Below are 22,620 nucleotides of genomic sequence, written 5' to 3'. Positions count from 1 at the left end.
TAAACACACTTTGTCTCCCAAATTTTTGAGTACCGTTAATTCTCCAAAAGATGCATTTTGTTTGTCCTTGGCTTCCCTAGGACCCCTGAGGGCTCCCTTGGCATTCTACCATGTGTCCCTGGAGCTGTCCATTCCCCAGCTTGAGGAGGGTGCAGATGATGGAAGGCACCAACTTTAAATATCTGAATGCCAGTCCTGCTCTCTCTACTTGGTCAGGCTATTTGTTCTGTCTGAATTGCTTTCCCCATCTGCAAAATGAGGCAGAAAGCACCATGCACATCACGTGCTTGTTAAGAGTGAAATGGACAATAAAGCATTCTACGATGTTAACATAGAGAATCAAGATGTAGTAGAGTAAGAATGTTAGAATGTAGACATAATATGCCCTTGCCTGTGGTAGGGACCACGGAGACTTTCTAGTTGAATTCCCTCTTTTTTTATATGAGAGGCTCGGAATGTTTGGCTGAATAACTGTCCCAAGTTGGATAATGGCAAAGCATGGACTATTCACCCAGAGTACAGATTTTTTCCTTATATGTTGTACTTTTCAAGATTTTCCCCCAGGGAAGCTGCTTGGTCTCTATTCTGACTTGGGATAATTGAGATTTATTTGATCAGCACACATTTTTGAGAGCCTACTCAGGAGCTGTGCTAGCTGTCAAAGCTGACTAGTCAAGTAAACTGCTGTCTGCTCACCATCCTCGAGGAGCTTATGGAAGATGGTGAGCCGGAAAAGCCACTGGGTAGGCCCTGTGCGGGTAGAACGGAGGTGCTGAGAGAGTGGGGGGGGGGGGATGCCGTGTCACTTGGACTGCGGGGTTAGGAGGTGTTTCCCAGGGAGGACGACCATCAGCAAGCTCGCAGAAGAGAAAGGGAGGCAGTGGCTGGCAGAGTTGCGTGTCAGGGTCTGAAGGCGCTCCCTGTGGCTGTGTCGGGGAGAGTGATCGGGAACAGGGCACTGGCTGCCTTTGGGTGCCACCTCTGTGCCAGCCTAACTTGGAGTAAGAGTAATTCCCATTTTACAGATGAGAACAGTGAAGAGCGATAGGCCTGTTGGACTCCAGAGTTCCTGTTTTCATTACTGTGCCGCGTGGTCAGTTTTAAGCTGAGTTACAGTCCTGTTTTGGATTTTGTTCACATTCTAGACTTTTTAGTTTTGCTTTCAGATTCTAACGTTTTAGTTTTGCTGGTAAATAGTACTTTTTAAATAAATTATGTATTTTTCCAGCATATATTTTTCCTGTAGCCTTTCCTTCTAACATCTGTTTTGCCTTCATTGATTCATTTTTCTAGCTGGTATTCCCTCCATTTCTTCTTTCTGTTTTGAGTTATTTTCTTATAGCAGCAACATTACATTCAGTATCCTTTAACAAATTCAGTTAAGATGTTCTTTACCCCTGTGGTTCAGATGTTGCTTACATCTTGCTGAGTAGCAGTCCCAAACCTGATTTACTAATGTGTTTTCTTTCCCCTTTCCCTCTCTTAATTTACATTTAAACGGGTAGTCAAGTAATAATGATAGTGTTTAGTCATTATGTTTTTATAAGGTTTTACAAGCATTAGCTTGTTAGTGGTGAACAAGTCCCTGGTGCCTGGTCACTCTGTAGAGAGCATAACGCTTGCAGTCCAGCACAGTCAAATTTCTACCCATTCATCTGGAATTTAATTATGACTACGGATTACTTACGGGAATATAAGTTAAAGGCAAAGAAGCCTTCTCCACAATTAGCGAGGAAATGATGTTGTTGACTCTTTTGGAGAAGATTTTAAGTGGCTCTTCTGCTAGAGCCACTGTAAAGTTTTGAACACAGAACTGGGAAGGGTCAGTGATGGCTGGGTTGCGAGGGGGAGGCTTGTTTCATGGACATCTATCTGTACCTGCTCCAGGAAGTGTTGTGAATACTGACACACGTCTAGGCCCCAAGGCCACAAGGTCAGGTTCCTGGAGTGATACAGGGTAGATTCCTTAGTTCTTAACATGAGTTAGACTTCTTGGGTGCATGCCATGGTATTGGATAGCAAGGGCCTCATGTTCCTGGAGCCTGTTGTGCCTTCTTCAGGTTGAGGAATGTTCTGGTACATCTTGGATGTGTCTCTAGTTTGAGATGACAAGCTTCTCAAGGACAGGGTCACTTCATCATATTTTCGGTGTGGCCTAAGATGCGCTCAGTAACAATGAGACATTTATGTATGGGAGGAGTATGGGTCTGAAATCAGGCCTGATTTGAATTCTGGTCCTTCGTTTAGCTTACTTATCCTTTGTGAACCTTAATTTTTCTTAGCCATGGAAAGGTAATTGTGAGGAATAGAAGTGAGAATGTGAGTGAATGTGAGAACCCAGCATATCATAAGTGCTAATTCCTTTCCCTCTTTCCTTTCCTGAGTGATTTCCTAAAGGGAAAACCTGCCTTGTTAGCAAGGGGAATGACAGGCTGTCTTGGGAGTGTGGCTTGGCCCTGGGAGACTACCCTGCAGGTAAGTGTAGAAGCAGCGTGTTACTGGACCATAAAGAAATTACTCATAATAAAGAGTAAAATGATTTGTAGAAAAGGACTTTTTTGCCTGTGATGATTTTTGATAAATTAAAATTTATGTTTTAATTTCAGTAGATTATTTTTTTCTGTTACTTAGCAGAATAATTTTCTTCAGTTCGTTCTCATCTCTGTTCAAATGTCACTTCTTTCAGGAGGTCTTCCCTGAACACCCTAATTAAAATAGGCCACATTCACTCTCTAGTCTCTTACCTTGCTTTTTAAATTTGTAACAGAAAAGTTTTGTTCATCATCTTAACCCGTGTACTAGGAGAGTGCCTGGAGTGTGGTAGGTACTCAGGTGTTTGTATGGATGAATCAGTATACTGTAGCCTAACTACATTTTCTTTTATTGAGGCAAAATTCACATTAACATACAATTAACTGTTTTAGAATGTACATTTCAGTGGTATTTAGCATATTCACAATGCTGTGCAACCACCAGCTCTCTCTAATTTCAAACCTTTTTCATCATCCCATAGAAAAACCTTATGCATTAAGTGATCATTCCTTATTCTGTCTTCCTCCCAACCCCTGGTAACCTCTCATCTGCTTCCTGTCTCTATGGATTTGCCTGTTCTAGCCATTTCATATAAAAGGAGTCATACAACAGGTGACCTTTAATGTCTAGCTTCTTTCACTTGGTTTTTGAGGTATATCTAAATTATAGCATGTATAAGTGTTTTGTTCCTTTTTATGGATGAATAATATTCCATCCTGTGTATATGTCACAAGTTATTTATCCATTCATCCACCGATGGACATTTGGATTGTTTTCCTCTTTTGGCTATGATGAATAATTTGTGTAAGTTTCTGTGTAGACATGTGTTTTTATTTCTCTTGGGTGAAATACCTAGGAATGGAATTGCTAGGTCATATGGTAATAATTCTGTGTTTAACTTATTCCCACCACAGACGTCCTAGGGTTCCAATTTCTGTACATCATTGCAACATTTATCTATCTAAGCTAGTCTAGTGGATATAAAGTAGTATCTTCAGTGTAGTTTTGTATTTCCTTAATGGCCAGTGATACTGAACATCTTTTAATTTATATCTTTTTTGGAGTGATGTGCACTTAAGCCCTTTGCTCATGTTTTAATTGGGTTATCTTTTTGTTGTTGAATTGTAAGGGTTATATATATGTGTGTATATATATATACACACACACACACACACACACACACACGTGTATGTGTGTGTATATATATATATACACATACACACATACGTACATATGTATACCCGTGTATGTATATATATATATATGTACACATACACGCACATACATATATACTTAATCTGTTTCATTTTTGAGAGAGAGAGAGAGAGTGTGTGTGTATGTGTGTGTGAGTGAGTGAGTGAGTGGGGGAGGGACGGGGTGAGAGAGAATCCCAGGCAGGCGCTGCACCGTTAGCACAGAGCTGGACATGGGGCTTGATCTCACAGATCACAAGATCATGACCTGAGTGGAGATCAAGAGCCGGATGCTCAACCAGCTGAGCCACACAGGTGCCCCAGGAGTTCTTTATGTATTTTGAATATTAAACCCTTAGTAAATATGTGGTTGACAAATATTTCCTCCCATTCTGTAGGTCTTTTTTTCAGATTCTTAATAAGGTCCTTTGGTGCACAAAAATTCTTACTTTTGTTAATTCCAGTTGATCCATTTCTTTTCTTTCTGTTGCTTGTGCTTTTGGTATCAAATACAAGAATCCATGGACAAATCTGAGGTCATGAGGATTTACCCCTATGTTATATAGTTTTTACTCTTACATTTAGGTCTTTAATCCATCCATTTTGAGTTAATATTTGTATATGAAGTGAAGTGGGAGTCCCACTTCATTCTTTTTTTTTTTTAATTTTTTTTTTTCCCAACATTTATTTATTTTTGGGACAGAGAGAGACAGAGCATGAACGGGGGAGGGGCAGAGAGAGAGGGAGACACAGAATCGGAAACAGGCTCCAGGCTCTGAGCCATCAGCCCAGAGCCCGACGCGGGGCTCAAACTCACGGACCGCGAGATCGTGACCTGGCTGAAGTCGGACGCTTAACCGACTGCTCCACCCAGGCTCCCCCCACTTCATTCTTTTGTATGTGGTTATACACTTGTCTCAGCACCATTTGTTGAAGAGACTGTTCTTTCCTCATTAGGTGGTCTTGGTACCTTTGTTGGAAATCAGCTGGCCATAGATGTTTGAATCTATTTTTCAACTCTCAGTTCTGTTTTATCAGTCTGTATGTCTTTCCTTTTGCCAGTGGCACACTGTTCTGATTACTGTAGCTTTGTAGAAAGTTTTGAAGTAGTAAGAGAAGTATGAGTCTTTCAATTTTATTTTTCTTTTTCATTATTGCTTTAGCTACTTGAGACCCCTTGCAGCTTCATGTTAATTTGAGAATCAGTTTTTCTCTCGCTGCAAAAAGAGGTCGTTGGAATTTTGATAGGGATTGCATTGAATCTGTTTTGGGGAGTTGCCATTGTAACACTGCTAAGTGTTCGAATCCATGACTGTGGGTGTCTTTCTACTTATTTACATCTTTAATTTCTTTTAGCAAGATTTTGTAGTGTCAATGTATAAATCTACCTCCTTGGTTAAATTTATTCCCAGGTATTTTGTTCTTTTGGATGTTATTGTACACAGAATTGTTTCCTTAATTTTAAGATTTTTCATTGCTAGTGTATAAAAACACAATTGATTTTCGTGTGGTGACCATATACTCAGACTTTGCTGAATTTGGTTATTATTTTTCTAGTAGTTTTGGGGATTTTTTTTAAAGTGTTTTTAATGTTTGTTTATTGTGAGAGAGAGAGAATGAGCAAGCAGGGAGGGACAGAGAGAGAGAGAGAGAGACAGACAGACAGAGACAGTGAATCCCAAGCAGGCTGTGTGCTGTCAGTGCAGAGCCCAATGCGGGGCTGGAACCCAAGAACTGTGAGATCATGACCTGAGCCGAAACCAGGAGTCGGACACTTAACCAAGCCACTCAGGTGCCCCAGGGGGGTTTTCTGTGTATATAGATTTTCTATATATAGAATCATGTCATGTACAAATATCGTTTATCTTTTTCTTTCCTTTTATCCTTTTATTTCCTTTTTCTTGCCTAATTGCTCTGGCTAGCACTTTTACTAGAGTGTTGAACAGCAGTAGTGAAAGCAGACATCCTTATCTTGTTCCTGGTATTAGGGGAAAGTTTACATACAGTCTTTCACCATCGATTATGAAGTTAGGTGTGGGTTTTATTTCGTTTTTGTTTTTGTTTTAAAGAAATGCCCTTTTCATTTTAAGGACATTCTCTTCAATTCATAGTTGGCTGAGCATTTCATCATGAAAGGATGCTGAATTTTGTCAGATGCTTTCTGTGTTTCTATTGGTAGGATCATGTGGGTTTTTTCCCACTTTATTCTGAGTGTGGTGTTTTACATTAATAGATTTCTGCATGTTGAACTACCTTTGCTTTCCTGGGATAAATCTCACTTTGTCCCGGTGTATGATCATCTTAATGTCTTGTTATATGTGATTTGCTCCTATTTTGTTGAGGTTTTTACATCTATATTCATAAGGGATATGGGTTTTTAGTTTTTTTGTGGTATCTTTGTCTGGCTTTTGTATCAGGTTACCAACTGCATTTTGACTGGACATCAGGCTTCTTCAGAATTTTGAAACCTGTCCTCTCTTCCATGTATAGAAAAATTTAGGAGAGTTTTCAGGCAGACCGGATGACGATGATCATGCCACATACCTCCACAATACAAGGCTGCCCGTCATAGCTTATCACTGGGAAAATCCTGGCTGATACTACCACCGTAACTCTGTGTCTACCAGTGGAGAATGAAGGAGGGGACACTATTCCTGATGCCAGGACAAGAGAGAGATGTGCCTGTCGCTTTGTGAAAAAGCCACAGATTGTTCCAGATAATGATAGTTGAATAACAAACTGCCCTAAGTATTAGTGACCTAAACCAGCAGTAATCTGTTATTAGATCTTACGGTTCTGTGGGTTGATCAGGCAGGGTTCAGCTGGGTGATTCTTCTGCTCTGTGTGGCATTAGCCAAGGTCACTCACTGGTGTTTATCTGGTGTCTGGTGTGGAGGTCCAGCATGGCTATGCTCCCATGACTGGATGGTTGGAAGGCCTAGCTTTTAGTGGTTCTTCCTTTCCATGTACTGTCAGGGCCTCTGCAGATGGCCTCTCTGCTAGGGTGGTCGGATTTCTTACATGACAGCCTAGGGATTCCTACAATGAGTTTTTTAGGAGAGGAAGCAGAGGCTGACAGATTAGTGTTCGTGTTATTCCTACTATGTTCTATTGATCAAAGAACCTGCGAGGTACTCCCAGGTTTAGGGAGAGGAGACACATTGCTTATCTCTTGTTGAAAGGAGTGTCTGTTTGTGGCCATCTTTAACCCACTGCACATGTTGTGGTTTGATTCCAGTGCTATCAACAGTGTATGTTGTGTATGCTTCATAAGACAGGCTTTTGTGGGTAAAATGGAAACCCCAACTGCTGTGTTACCTGTTTTCTGTGAGAAAATGCATTCTGTCTTCTGAACCAAGAATTCATGAATAAAATTTTGAAATACACCCATTCATAAAATGGTAATTCATAAAATGTAGTAAAATATATGTTTGGAGCACCTGGGTGGCTCAGTTGGTTAAGTGTCCAACTCGTGACTTCAGCTCAGGTCATGATCTCATGGTTCGTGGGTTTGAGCCCCATGTTGGGCTCTAAGCTGATAGCGTGGAGCCTGCTTGGAATTCTCTCTCTCCCTCTTTCTCTTTGTCCCTCCCACACTCACACTCACCCTCTCTCAAATAAATTAAAAAATAACCACACACACAAACATTTAAAAAGTATGTTTTATTTACTTAATCAGCAGGAATCCTTGATCATCTGTCAGTTTTTCAAGTACAACTTTGGGTCTATATATTTTCCCTTCCTATTCATTCGTCTTAAAAATTACTTGAAAATTCACTTTCATTTTGAAGAGTATTATGGAGTTTAAGCTTATATCTCTCTCGGTTCTTTTTTTTTTTTAATTTTTTTTTTTTTTTTTTTTAAATTTTTTTTCAACGTTTATTTATTTTTGGGACAGAGACAGACAGAGCATGAACGGGGGAGGGGCAGAGAGAGAGGGAGACACAGAATCGGAAACAGGCTCCAGGCTCTGAGCCATCAGCCCAGAGCCTGACGCGGGGCTCGAACTCCCGGACCGCGAGATCGTGACCTGGCTGAAGTCGGACGCTTAACCGACTGCGCCACCCAGGCGCCCCTTTTTTTAATTTTTTAATGTTTATTTAGTTTTGAGAGACAGAGAGAGATAGAGCATAAGTGGGGGAGGGGCAGAGAGAGAGGGAGAGACAGAATCTGAAGCAGCTCCAGGCTCTGAGCTGTCAGCACAGAGCCTGACACGGGGCTCGAACTCACGAACCGCGAGATCATGACCTGAGCCAAAATCAGATGCTCAACTGACTGAGCCACCCAGGTGCCCCATATCTCTCTCTGTTCTTAAAAAAAGCTTCATTGAGAAAATATTAGTAAGCCTACATATCCTAAATTTCCTGTTGTTCACCCTAGATCATTCTAGTAAAACCCCTAGAGACTTATTAGAATTAAGTTACGGCTGTTTATGTAGAAAAGTGTGGGATAATTTGACAGCATGTGAGGAGGTGTGTATGCGTTAGTTGTAACATGGAAATCTCATTTTCTGTAAACTGTGCTTTCTCAGCCTTTCTCAGCTGATTGTTGCAACACTATTTGAGCAAGCAAATGTGATGAGGTCATAGAAGAGTGAGAGTGAATTTAAATAATGAAACAAGAAATCTGCCTCTGCATGGGGGCTGATGAGGGTGGAGAGGGAGGAGCTGTGCGAGTCGTGTCGTGTTCCCCCACGCGCCCTCTGCCTGCACCCGCACCCGCACCAGAGCTCCCAGAGCCCCGCCTGCTACAGGGTTGTGATTCCAGTACCCCTGGCCAGGAGGCCGGCTTCCAGGTGAGCTTCCCAAGCTTACTGCGCCTTTGTTCCTCAACACCCGTCACTGCTGGGCATCTTACCTCCTGTCCAAAGTAGGCATGAATGAAGAGAGTCAGCGTCTTTATGGGTGATACACAGGAGTGACAGGTGCGTGAAATTTCAGGGAGTCCTGGGAGTTCCTGAGTCCCCTTCTGTCATGCCTGAGGTCAAGAGCCTGTGGTCTAGATGGTCTGAGCACTTTTACAGCGGTCAAATTTTTTTTTTATTTATTTTTAAAAAATTTATATCCAAATTAATTAGCATATAGTACAACAATGATTTCAGGAGTAGATTCCTTCCTGCCCCTTACCCATTTAGCCCATCCCCCCTCCCACAACCCCTCCAGTAACCCTCTGTTTGCTCTCCATATTTAAGAGTCTCTTATGTTTTGTCTCCCTCCCTACAGCAGTCAAGTTTTATACACACACATGCACACGTGTGCGCCACGCACACGCGGGCACGCCCATTCCTCATTCTGTTCTTTTTATGAACTCTGTAAGTGTGCTGACTTCTGGCATATCATCAGGGAAAGAGTGATTACTCTCTGCAAATCTTTGGGGCTGCTGCTTTACCTTTTTCATTCACCATTACCTCCAAGATTCTCTACACCATATGTGGTGACTGTGGCCTGGGGGTGAGCAGCATAGGGGCTGAAGAAGGGTAGTGAAACTAGAGGACTGGGGAGGGTGGAAAGCGAGACAGGGAGGATGGGGACAGGACAGCGGCGTTTCACACAGTTGTTCATGTTGTCTGGCTCCCCTGTCCTGGTTCATGTAAACGAGGCGTTTCTTTGTTAAGGTGAATTAAGATAGTTACCCTCGCTTTTTGTCTTACGGTTCTTGGGAACTGCATCAGCTTTTAGTCACTTATATATTTCACCTGAAACAGTTGTCTGTGAGGCCTCTTCATAGAGGTCCCAATTCTGCATACAGTAAAAGTCTCTTAAAACTTTGACATTCTGTTCTTCTAAGTGTAACACTATAAATGTGAAAGTTTCTAAATTACATAGAATGGGAGAAGGCAGGAAGAGTACTTGTTGGCAGCCAGAGGCTGGAAAGTTTGGGTAGAGCTGGTGGCCTCCCTGCGGTGGAGGGAAGAGATTTACGTAGGAGTCGGGGGCCTGCAGGCTAGGCCCCACCAGCCTTTGAGACCCTGAGCAAGTTCAACCTTTGAAACCCCTATCTCCTTTCATGGCAGATAGGGATAATGGTGTCATGGCTGTTGTGAAGGTAAAATAATCAGCTTTAAAAAATTCACCAGAAACACAAAAGATAGTATTTAAGGTTAAAGGAACTTGCAGTTTTCAACCTGGAAAAGAGAAGATAGAGGATATGTCCATCAGACATCGACTGTTTCAGCGTGTATTTAGGTGGTCGGTATTTTTCTGCACGTTTTTGTTAAGTATATGTATAAGGAAGAGCAACATATAAATGAACACTGACCAAAGTCAGTTTAGTGCCGCAAACTTTTATAGAGATTTCATGGGTGCCAGTCATGCTAGGTAGATATGCGTGCATGATACTAAGTGAGACATTCTCTGTGTTCTCAAAAAATTCAAACTGTGCGTTTCAATCTAGAACATTATACTTTATGAAAGAGGCATGTATTAACCAGCTCAGGCTGTCATAACAAAGTACCACAGGCTGGTACAAAGGAATTTATCTCTCAGAGTTCTGGAGGCTCAAAGCCCAAGATGAGGTGCAGGCCAGTTCAGTTTCCGGTGAGGGCTCTCTTCTGGCTTGCAGATGGTTGCCATTTGACTGTGTCCTCACATGGTGGGGAGAGGGTGACAGGAAGCATGCTCTCTTCTGTCTCTTCTAGTGTTTATTTATTTATATTTGAGAGAGAGAGAGAGCACGGGAGGGGTAGAGAGAGGAAGACCCAGAATCGGAAGCAGGCTCCAGGCTCTGAGCTGTCAGCACAGAGCCCGATGAGGGGTTTGAACTCCATAACCGCGGGATCATGACCTGAGCCGAAGTCGGATGCTTAACCGACTGAGCCACTCAGACGCCCTTCTACTGTCTCTTCTTATTAGAGCCCGTAATTACCTCCCATAGGCCCATCTCCAGATGCCACCATAGTAGGGGTTAGAGTTCTGCCATATGAATTTTGAGGGGGCATAATTCAGACCATATGTAGTATTCTGCCCCCCACCCCTCAAATTCATGTCCTTCTAACGTGCAGAATATATGCATTCCATCTCAACAGCCCAAAAGTCTGTTAGTCCCAGTTATAACCTCTAAAGTCCAAAGTTTTACCTAGATGTCATCTAAATCAAATGTGGGTGAGACTCGAGGTATGATTCACCTTGAGACAAAATTCCTGTTCAGCTGTGAACCTGTGAAACCACTTCCAAAGTACAATGGTGGGGGCAGGCACAGGATAGCTGTTCCTGCTCCAAAAGCGAGAACTAGGAAAGAAGGACCGGATGGCAGGTCCAAAGCACTTACACAACTTAGCAAGGCAAATTCCGTTAGATCTTAAGGCTTGAGAATAATCCTCTTTGGTTTGATTCCCTGCTTTCTGGATCCTTGGCAGTGAAGGTCGGCCCCTTCTCGGTTTGGGGTTGTGGTCCCAAGGCTCCAGGCAACTACTCTCTGGTCTGTTGAAATCTAGGTGGTGGCAGTCCCGAGAATCCCTGTATGGCCTGCAAAGCAATAGAACCCAAAGTGGGCGGTGGGGGGGTGTGTGTATGTGCAGGTTACAGGATGAGTGAGTAAGTCGGCAAGCTAATGCTCCAGTTGGAATAGGACTCTTGTTCAGTTTTCATGAGGGATTTTACCAAACTAGCCTCTCCAGAGAACTGACGGGGTGTTGCTGGCTGGAACGCATTTGTGTCGTACCAGAAATGGCCCTATAGTGGCAGTGGAAGATGGTGGCTGACTTAGAATTTTGGAAGCAGAATTTGAGTTCAGGTGGCATCAGGGGGCACATTTGCATTGTGGAAGGCCTGTTCCTGGTCCTCCTTTTTTTTTTTTTTTTAATGTTTATTCATTTTTGAGAGGGAGAGGCACAGTGCGAGTGGGGGGAGGGACAGAGAGAGAGGGAGACCCAGAATCGGAAGCAGGCTCCAGGCTCTGAGCTGTCAGCACAGAGCCCCGTGTGAAGCTTGAACTCACGAACCATGAGATCATGACCTGAGCCGAAGTCAGATACTTAACTGACTGAGCCACCCAGGCGCCCCTGTTCCTGGTCCTTCTTGATGGGTGTGTTCAGTGGAGGCCGGCAGACATCTGTGGGAGGAGCAGGCTGCTTGACCTCTAATGTCCCTTTCGATCTGAGGATTCAGTGAGCATAACTTAAAATCCACAGCTTGACGGATGTGTGCAGATTCCACTCAGTTCATCAGTTCATACCGTCGTGTAGCCATGGCACAAAAGTTAGAACTTCTTTTCACGTAGTCTTCTAGTAAGTATTTGTTTCTGTCAAGCTGGCAGGCAGTGGCACCTCCTTGTTTCGCGCTGGTGCGTGGCCGTCCGGTAGGACTTGGCCTTTGGTGTGGTGAGTCTCGGGTTTCAGTGGTTTCGTGGGGAAGGGGGATGCCCACAGAGCCAGAGATGGCTGGGATACTCCATCCCTAAGGCATTTAGTCACAGTTCCTGGTCACTGGCGGAAGCCTCCCAGACCCCCTGGCGGAGCACGGGGACTGCGCTGCAGCTCCTGACGGGGCTTGCGGGCTGCCTTCTCACGAGTCTTGCTTTAGCGTTGATTTCTTTTCTCTGAATGCTTTCATGTCAGCGGTTCTGAATCCCGGCTGCACATTACAGTTATTAGAGAGAAGCACAGAAGCTGGAGACCCAACTTCAGATGATTTCAGCCAGTTAAGACCCCAGAAATCAGATTTAATGGTTATCTTTGTAGAGTCCCGAGGGGATGCTGACACCCAGTGTCAGCCAGGGCTGAGAGCCTGGGGTTTAGTGGAAGCAGCTCACTTCTTCCACAGAGGACGACTCCATCAGCGGCACCTTTGCACGTGCCTCGGAAATGCAGGATCACGGGCCCTCCCTCAGGCCTGCTGCTTCCCAGTCTGCACCCTGGTAGACTTTTCCGGGTTTCGGGATGGGCTCGCGCACGTGCGTGAAGCCCCATGCAGGCTTCGGGCCGGAGAAGCAAGGTTCCGAAGCCTGCCTCTCCTCGGCTTGCGTGAACTTGAGCAAGTTTCTTGACCTTCCTGAGCCTCGGGTCCCTGCACATGAAATGAGGACAGTAACGCAGGCAGGCACCCAGCTCCCAGCCGCGACTGGGAAGCCCCAGAGGGCGCCTCTGAAATGGAGTGGTCTCGTCATGCATTCGGTGCCAAAACCTGAGCCGCGCTGATGTGATGCTACGCGTACTCTCTGCCCCACTTAGTGTGAATATTCCTGCATTTCAGCAGACTCTTGATGGATGTGTTTTCTTATGGTGCTGTTCCCGACTTCACTGGGAGCATGAGTAGTACGTGATATACATACACAGCATTTCCTTCCTAAAACCCTCAAAACTCTGCATTCTGAACACATCTGGCTTTGGTTTTGGATTAAGAGATTATGGAGCTGAGGAGATTCAGCCGATAGGTAGTTCGAGGGAGTCAGCATATACCATATTAACAGGTCAGGGTGTATGTAAAACTCCTGGCAGTTAGCAGACATCCAGCAAATGCAGCTATTAATTCCCTTGCAATGCCTCCATTTGTGTGTTTATACTCCCCATCTGGTTCCTTTGTTTTCCCAGCACCTTTATATTTGGCATACCAGACTTTATTCTTCCAATAATCCAGTATTTTCCATAAATCATAAGTAAATTGAATCTGCAGGTAAGTATCCATCATCCACCCTGTGCATGTATCTGGGCTGGACGTCACAGTAGTGGCAGTGTGCATATGACATGGTCCCTGTTGACCAAGAGCTTAGAAATTAGTCCTAGAAAGAGAAAATGTGGAAGGTTTTTTAAAAGAACCTATTTAATAACATTTCAAGCCAAGAGGCCTGGTCTGACCGCCTGGCAAGCTTTTATAGAGATGGTGGGATTCTGGCTTTTTTGTTTTTTAAGTCTATTTATTTATTTTGAGAAAGGCAGAGGGAAGGAGGGAGGGAGAATCCCAAGCAGGCTCTGAGCTGTCAGCACAGAGCCCGGCGTGGGGCTCGAACCCACGAACTGTGAGATCATGATCTGAGCCAAGATCAAGAGTTGGGAGGCCAACCCACTGAGCCACCAGGTGCCCCGAGGACGTAGGGTTCTTGTGGGTATGAAGGACCTTTATGCTGATAATGTTAGGCTCCTGCAGGGTGCTTGAGTGACTCCATCGGGTGAGCGTCAGACTCTTGATTTCCACTCAGGTTCCAGGGGCATGGGATTGAGCCCACATTGGGCTCTGTTTTGAGCGTGGAGCCTGCTTGAGATTCTCTCTCCCTCTGCCTCTGTCCCCTGCTTGATCTCTCTAAAATAAAGATAAAAAATTTAGAATGATGGGCTCTTGGAATGTTAGTGCTCAGCTTTTCACCCTCCAGTGCAGCCTGGTGCAGGGAGAGGGTGGTCCTGGGGGCAGTGTGGTGTGGTGGTTAAGGGTATGGACTCTGTAGCTCGGGCTCTCTCACAGCATTGTGGTTCTGGGCAGTCTCTGGTCTCTCTCAGCCTCTCCGTTGACGTTTCTAAGTGTCTGATGACTGCTGTGTGTGCCACAGAAACATGCACAGATATAATTCTTGATTTGGAGTAGGTAACTCTATAAAGTTGGCTTTAAAATTTGGCTAAAAATTTGGAGACATGTTTACTTGTGTACGTTTATGAACAGCTCCCCCCTCCTCCTTGACTTATTTTTCACTGTGGAGACTTAGAATCTTGGTTTCTCTGATATTCTTCAGGATTCCTTTGATCCATGACGGAGCTGGGTTAGGGAAATAATTGGGCTGGTTTCGGTGCTCAGTAGTGGATGACAATCATCAGCGGTCCCAAGCTTCCCACCGCGAGGCCCCCAGTGACAGAAGAGTGGACACGTGACTCACAAGTGCAGCATTCTGAGGCAGCCTGCTCTTTTTTCTTTTTCTTTTTTTTTTAAGTTTATTTATTTTGAGAGAGCGCATGAGCAAGTAGGGGTAGAGAGAGAGAGAATCCCAAGAGGGCTCTGTGCTGTCAGAGCCCAACGCGGGGCTTGATCCCACAAACTGCGACATGACCTGAGCGGAAATCGAGAGGTGGGTGCTTTACCTGCTGAGCCACCCAAGCGCCCCTGAAGCAGCCTGTTCTGAACACAGGGTTTTTGTGATCTGTTTTATCAGAAGTTAGCATGAATTTTACATTTTGTTATATTGATTGTTCTAATGTTACAAACCTCTAAAAATCTATCAAAGTTCACCCTCCGGGGCAAGGAAACGTGCCACTTATTCTCATGGCTCCCTTGCATGCCACTGCCCTCTGAGAAGCACAAGAAGAGATTCCGACCTTCCGAGGGCAGAGCAGAATCTGTTGTTGAAATTGACACACCTTTAATCCCTTAATTACTCGTCCTCAGGTTTTTTTGTTTTTTGTTTTTGGCCCTTAAGGGTGTATTTGCTCCACATGTATATTTGTTGCCTTTTGGTTTAGATAATTTAGGTAATTGGCAACTAGTTTTGATCTTACTATCAAAAATTTTGCTCTGGATTCCATCATCACCAGTCCTATCCGGGGCATTTGGAAGGCCGAGAGACTCACTGGATGCGCACCCTGCGTGTGAATGTTCTGAGATGGGTAGGAAAAAGGTACGACCTCAAAAGCTCTGCGGTAAACTGATGTGGAAATCTGATACTACAAATGTCTCCAGTGATTTCAAGCGTGTGACACTTACTAACATTTTTGTTGAGAGCAATGTGCATAAAAACAGTGATAGGTGGAAGAGAATGCCCACATGAGACTGTAGCTGCTCTTAGTCCATGAATTCTGTGGTGCTTGAAGCCCCTTTGGTGGGACAAGTAGCCCCCAGACAACGGACAAGCCCTCCTCCAAGATGTTTTGGGGCCTGAAGCCATAACTGCCCAAGGTTTCCGTTGGCCTCTACCCCGGCCGATGAGCAGGGAGACCTGAGGAGGTACCAGGGAGCTGCGTGCATTCAGCTACTTTCGTGGTTCGACCCAGTCTTACACACGTAAGAACTACTCTACAAGGCCGTGTTTTCGTGTGTGTCCTAAAGGGCTTTGGTCAGTGCAGGCATTTTTACCCGCAGGATCTCCATTCATCCTGTAGAAATGGAGAGGCTTGGTAATGAGTTCCCTCATCTGGGGTGTGAGGCAGTCCTTCGAGAGTCTCACGTTTAGACCTAGACTCCCTCCAGAGGAAATGTTAGCATTTCTTGATGTCATGGTTCAGAACCCTACCAGGATGGTTTGTGCGCCTGTGTAAGTACCTGTTTTGCTTTCGGTTTCACTATAGGATGTAATTTGGGCCAGTTATTTTTAAGTGAGTATTTTTAGAATTTGATCCATTTCCTTGATTGCATTAATAATAGGAAAAGACCACGTGGTCTCTGGGATAATGGTTCTCAATGGGGGGGGGGGTATTTTGTCTCCTAGGGGACATTTGGCAATGCCCAGAAACTTGCTGAGGGGTAGGTGGGTGGGGAATGCTACTGATATCTAGTGAGTGCAGGCCAGGATGCTGTAAATGTCCTACAATGCCCAGGACATCCCCCCGTGATGGAATTATCTGGCCTAAATCGTCAGTAGTGCTAAGGTTGTGAGACCTGGTGTAGACGTTCAGAGGTGTTTTTTTCTTGATTTCCAGGGGATGTATGACTATTCAGATTTAATATTTTTGCAAGGTGAGATACTTTCTATAAAAATTCAATCTTTAGTCATTAAATGAGATCTTAAGGAGTAAAAAAAAAAAATCTTTTTAACACAGTGAGGTTCTACTGGAAGTATGTATTAAAGTCAGCAGAGGGAACTGGGAGGTCAGAGTGCCTTGGACAGAAGCCCAAATGTCCATCAGTCCGTTTCAATAAACCCTTCGTGAGATATCACAATTTACACTGAAACTGGTTGGCAGGATGGGAATTTTTGAGAAGGTACCATCAGAAAAATAAAAGAATTTTCCAGCCGTGGTTCCCAGGTTCCCCAGACTTGTCTTTAACTGCTTGGGATCCTCTTTCTCCCTCTCTCTCTGCTCCTCTCCTGCTGGCTCTCTCTCTCAAAATAAATAAACATTCAAAAAAAATTTAAAAAAAAGGAAAGTTCATCTAATCGAACATAAACCAAGGAGGTTCACCCCTCTAACTCCACACAGACTTCATGTGTTCAGGGGCTTTAGCCCCATGTATTTCCTTAAGAACCATTGACTGAGTTCCCAGTGTGTGCGAGACACTGTTCTAAGTGCCAGGGAAACAGCAGGACACCATGCAGGCGGCTTCCCGCTGTCATGGAGCCTGTTTGGTAAGGCAGGGCTGGAGGACAGACAGGGAAGTGCATATGCTGGTTCCAGAACGGAGCAGGATGGGTGGGGAGGGGGCGAGTCGAGAGCGGAGCCCTTGATGTAGCTGGCCTTGGAGGAGCTTGCTTAGGAGGGCCTGGCAGGAGGAGGCATTCTGTCCGTGAGTCCTTAGCAGGAGTGATCAGACGCAACCGAGGCTACTTGTTCCCACATGATTGTCACCTAGCCTGTCCCCAAGAACTCTTGATCCTTTCTACCCACATTCAGTTGCTTAAACCAGATCACTGGGGAGCATTCCTTGATCCCTCTCCATGCCTCCGGTCTGTGGCACTCAATCCTGCATCCTGCTTTTCCACACCTCCCTGGTCCCCAGCCAGCTCTGGGCCTCTTGCCGGTGCTGGTGGCCCCTGACTGGTCTCTCCACTTGCCCCAGGTCACTCCAGGTCACTCCCGCCCCCCCCCCCCCCCCACGTAGCTGTCACTGAAGCCTTTTGGAAATGTAGGTTACCTCCCTCCCTTCACTGAAAACCCTTCAGTGGCTTCCCACTGCACCCGGAAAATACAACATCCCTCCTCAGCAGGCTCTGCGCTGCCCTTCCTGCCTGAGCTCCAGACGCTGTAGCCTTCCCGTGGGCCTCTTCCCAGAAGAACTTGCCTGCCCACGGGTAGTGTCCGTTCTCCTCTGGACTGGGGCCTGCCCTGCCTGTGCGTTCTTCCCTCTGCCTCCCTGCCCCTCCACTCTCGAGTGCCGATTCCTGTTGCCTTGTTTCCCGCAGGCGCCCTCAGGTGTCCATGCAGTGCTGTGTCCTTTTATGTTGGCCGTCTTTGGTTGAGAAATCACTCACCTGGCTGCATTTCAAGAGGAGGAGGAGTGGGTGATTCACAGGGACCCACCCTCCTTCCCGCAGAGTTGGGGTTTTTGCATAGGGGATTTTTCTGTCAGTTATTTTTTCCTCACCTTTTGGAGTATTAAAAGAGCGGAGGCAGTAGGGTGTGTGTGAGGGGGGCAGTGACCACGCCCCCTGGGAGTTCTCTGATTCCTGGGGCTGGCGTCTGTTCCACCTTGCTCTCACAGAGCGCAGACCGACACGTATGTACTGGTTTTGTTAGTTAGCTTTTAAAGCAAAGCGTGGTGGGTTAGTAGGTCTTTGTTATTACAGAAAAGGAAATGGAAAACTAGTGCCACAGTTTGGCGTAATTATTCCAGCATGCAAATCGGTGTGGAAGGAAGTCAAGGTAGTGTACCTCTATGCTCTGCCGGTCCTTGACAGGTCTGAAATAAAGTTTGTCAGATACGGAAGAATGCATACTCCAGGTATTTATAATTGAATAGTAGTGTATTTACTTGGCCCAGTTGTTTGGATGAGCAGGATCTAGGAAGTGGGCACAAAGAGTCCATTTGTCCTTGTCCCTTATGTGCCACAGGCTGATGCTGGAGAATTCTTAAGTTTCCAAGTAGAAAATGAATATGAAAGAAGGCTCACACTAATCAGGAGTTAAGAGGGATTCCCAGATGGCCTCTAAGGGAAGGACATGTCTTAGAAGTTATTTGAAATGATTTGTTGGTGACAGAGAAACTTCTGAATTTGTCTGGCAGGTGGATCCCAGACATAGAGCCATGTTACAAGAAGTAATAAGCTGGAAAAAAAAAAAAGTAATAAGCTGGAAATACTGAAAATACATTGTCCTAAAGAGAGAAAAATACATCTTAACAGCTGAATGTTGTTTCTAGAAAAATTGGAGTCCTAGTCTCAATTTTGATTGTTTTGAGCTTGCTCATGAGATTGGGTTTTTTTAAGCTTACATATCTCCTGGAAACTGAATTTATAGCCTGTGAGAATTATTTTTATGTTCTATAGTAGAATCTTTTTTTTTTTAAATAGGTAATTTTTTATTAGGAACATTTTACTATTTAGAGGACTACTACAATAATCATTAGGTGGACTGAACAGTAATTGCTAGGCTACCTGTCAAGGGTACACATTTTTTTTTAATTTACTTATTTATTTTTAATTTTATTTTTTATTTTTTAAAATTTACATCCAAATTAGTTAGCATATAGTGCAACAATGATTTCAGAAGTAGATTCCTTAGTGCCCCTTACCCATTTAGCCCATCCCCCTCCCACAACCCCTCCCACAACCCCTCTTGTAACCCTCAGTTTGTTCTCCATATTTATGAGTCTTTGATGTTTTGTCTCCCTCCCGGTTTTTGTATTATTTTTGTTTCCCTTCCCTTATGTTCATTGGTTTTGTCTCTTAAAGTCCTCATATGAGTGAAGTCATATGATATTTGTCTTTCTCTGACTAATTTCACTTAGCATAATACCCTCCAGTTCCATCCATGTAGTTGCACATGGCCAGGTTTCATTCGTTTTGATTGCCGAGTAATACGCCATTGTATGTGTGTATATATATATATATATATATATATATATATATATATATACATACATATACATACACACACACCACATCTTCTTTATCCATTCATCCATCGATGGACATTTGGGCTCTTTCCATATGTTGGCTATTGTTGATATTGCTGCTATAAACGTGGGGGTGCATGTGTCCTTTTGAAACAGTACACCTGTATCCCGTGGGTAAATGCTTAGTGGTGCAATTGCTGGGGTGCGGTGGTTCTATTTTTAGTTTTTTGAGAAACCTTCACACTGTTTTCCAGAGTGGCTACACCAGCTTGCTTTCCCACCAACAATGCAGAAGAGATGCTCTTTCTCCGCATCCTCGCCGACATCTGTTGTTGCCTGAGTTGTTAATGTTAGCCCTTCTGACAAGTGTGAGGTGGTATCTCACGGTGGTTTTGATTTGTATTTCCCTGATGATGAGTGATGTTGAGCATTTTTTCATGTGTCGGTTGACCGTCTGTATGTCTTTTTGGAGAAGTGTCTATTCATGTCTTCTGCCCATTTCTTCACTGGATTATTTGTTTTTTGGGTGTTGAGTGTGATAAGTTCTTTGTAGATTTTGGATACTAACCCTTTATCTGATATATCATTTGCAAATATCTTCTCCCATTCTGTTGGTTGCCTTTTAGTTTTGCTGATTGTTTCCTTTGCTGTGCAGCAGCTTTTTATTTTGATGAGGTCCCAGTAGTTCATTTTTGTATAGTACAATCTTTTATGGCATAGAATTTTAAAGACCTGTGTGGACGGGAACAGGTCTTTGAAGGGAAACCTCAGTTTGGCTTAGAAAAGTTCTTCCGGGGCGCCTGGGTGGTGCAGTCGGTTAAATATCCGGCTCTTGATTTCAGCTCAGGGTCATGATCTCAACGGTTGGTGAATTTGAGCCCCTCATTGGGCTCTGTGCTGACAGCACGGAGCCTGCTTGGGATCCTCTTTCTCCCTCTCTCTCTGCTCCTCTCCTGCTGACTCTTTCTCTCAAAATAAATAAACGTTAAATTTTTTTTAAAAAGATAGGTTCATCTGATGGAACATAAACCAAGGAGGTTCACCCGTCTAACTCCCGACAGTCTTCATGTGTTCAGGAAGCTCATCAGAAATCTGCTTTACCAAAAACAAGTTGTTTGGCTACTTGTGATGGAAAATGTTTAAATAAGTGATTTGAAGTTTAACACACTGTACTTAAAAGCAATCAGTTTAAAAGCTTCATGGATGAAGTGCTTTACATGTAGTTGTGGTATATAGTAGGTGACATAGAGATAGAGTAGTTTTTTTTTTTTTTTTGCCTTCAAAGAACATGCAGTCTGAGGAGGGGCAGACAGACGGTACACATGAGCTTAGATAAGGCAGAATGGTGCAGAGAGTGTAGTAGAGTAATAGTGTTAGTAATCATGGCAGAAGTAGAGGCAGAAGCAGCATAGAATGGGACATCAGATCACAACACGGGAGTGATGGTTTTTAAAGCAGAGGTTGGCACACTACTGGTCTAAGGACGTTTTTTATGTTTTTAGAGGGTTGTACAAATAAGCAAAGAAGAAACTTATGTAACACAGACCATCAGTGGCCCATGGAGCCTAAAATGTTTATTATCTGGCCCTTTACAGAAGAAGGTTGGCTGACTCTTGGCTTAAGGGGTCAGGAAATACTTCACAAAAACTAAAATTCAAGGGTGCCTGGGTGGCTCGGGTCACGATCCCAGGTTCGTGTGATTCAGCTCCATGTCAGGCTCTGCACTGAGCACGGAGCCTGCTTGGGATCCCCCCACCCGATCCCCCAGCTCGTGCATGGGTTCTCTCCCTAAAAACAAAAAACAAACACACAAAAACCCACTACAATTTGAACTGGTATTTTATAGGATAAAAATAATATTTTGATTTTCAGGGTGGCAAGGTTGAGGGTAGGGGCGTTGCCATGGAAGGGCCAAAGGTGACAGAAAAGACGGGGCTGAGGGGGTGCAAAAGTCCTACTATGGGTTGGGGAGGGCTTAGGGCTTAAGGTGGGCTGAGTATGTGGGGACTGGGGGACGGGGCGGAAACCATCACAGGTCATCTTAAATAACAACAGTTCTGAAGTGAGACATGAACCATCAAAAATTTTTGAGTGGGAGACTGTCAGTGTCATAAGTAGTTAGTTGTGAGAAATTGAGATAAAGATCCCATTTTTTCTGAGATATGCTCTCTTGAACTGTAAACTGATTCTTTACAAGTGATTGTATTGCTTACCAGGCCATTGGCTCTATGGTGCTTGTCATGCAGATTCCTAGTTTAAGGCTGAAGATCGGTTGACGGTTGATGCGTTTCTCATGCTTATTTATTTACATTTTCTCAGCAGTGGAGAACATTTTTGAAATCTTCATACTCCTGTAAATTGAGGAACTTGAGAGAATCTCTAAAAAGGTAGAAAAATTCTTGCTGAAGTCAGTAATTGTATTTCAGCTGTTAAATTTCTGCACAGAGAATTTAAAATTTGTATACTACATCAAAATCAGTTCAGCTAGTTGTGGTTGTTCTTTGAGAGGTAAAATGTAGAAAAGATGCTCTGAAGCCAGTAGACATTCTGGATTCCCAGTGACAGAATCTCTCTGAAGACAGAAGAACCTTTACAGTAACCTGTTTCCAAAAGGGGATCTCCCAGGAGAAAGCTGTGTAACAGTATCCTACCTTCATAAGTGTATATACCCAGAGAAAATGCGTGAAGATAAAGAAAATAAACTTTTCCATTATGCCCCCAGTACGAACATTTTGAGTCTTTTTTTCAGTACGTACACCCTTAGATCGTTCTATGAGAATCGAGTCCTGTATGTTATACACTTTGTACCTTGTGGTAGAGTGAGGTGTGGCCTGATAGTTGAGGGGGATGCTGAATTACTGTGTTCCTGTGGTTCTCCCTAGAACCTCCTTGCTCTCCGTATTGGTTCTCTTCTGAGCAGATGAGGGGTGCTGTGCTGATCCTAAAGTCTCACCCGCAGGGAACCATCGTCACGTGACTATTTTTCGCAGAAGTCAGAACCCTAGTCTCAGGGTGTGAAGGTGATGAAGGCCTTCATTCAAACCTCTTGATTTTTTTTTTTAATGTTTATTTTTGAGAGAGAGAAAGAGAGAGAGAGAGAGAGAGAGAGAGAGAGAGAGAGAGATCACAGGCAGGGGAAGGGCAGAGAGAGAGGGAGACACAGAATCCAAAGCAGGCTCCAGGCTCTGAGCTGTCAGCACAGAGCCCAGTGCGGGGCTGGAACTCATGGACCGTGAGATCATGACCTGAGCCAAAGTCAGATGCTTAACCAG

General features: G+C 44.2%; 1 protein-coding gene across 4 annotated transcripts in view; it reads left to right on the top strand.

Annotated features, from left to right (window-relative positions):
* TRAF3 (TNF receptor associated factor 3) overlaps positions 1-22,620 on the top strand; it is a 119,756-nt gene that overhangs the window by 6,212 nt on the left and 90,924 nt on the right. The window contains exon 1 of one of the 4 annotated variants that reach the window (XM_047080038.1): positions 818-2,475. The exons of the other annotated variants lie outside the window; for them this stretch is intronic. The gene's annotated coding sequence lies outside the window, so the exon portion shown is untranslated. Of the gene's footprint in view, positions 1-817; positions 2,476-22,620 lie in introns of those variants that run through there. 4 annotated transcript variants of the gene reach the window in all.

This window comes from Lynx rufus, unplaced genomic scaffold (assembly GCF_022079265.1).
Source record: "Lynx rufus isolate CCGP_SWC_20201006 ecotype Redwood Valley unplaced genomic scaffold, mLynRuf1.p SCAF_17, whole genome shotgun sequence".
In the NCBI taxonomy this organism is placed as follows: Eukaryota; Metazoa; Chordata; class Mammalia; order Carnivora; family Felidae; genus Lynx; species Lynx rufus.
Note: the sequence above shows the minus strand (reverse complement) of the source record. Positions and strands in the feature narration are given on the sequence as shown.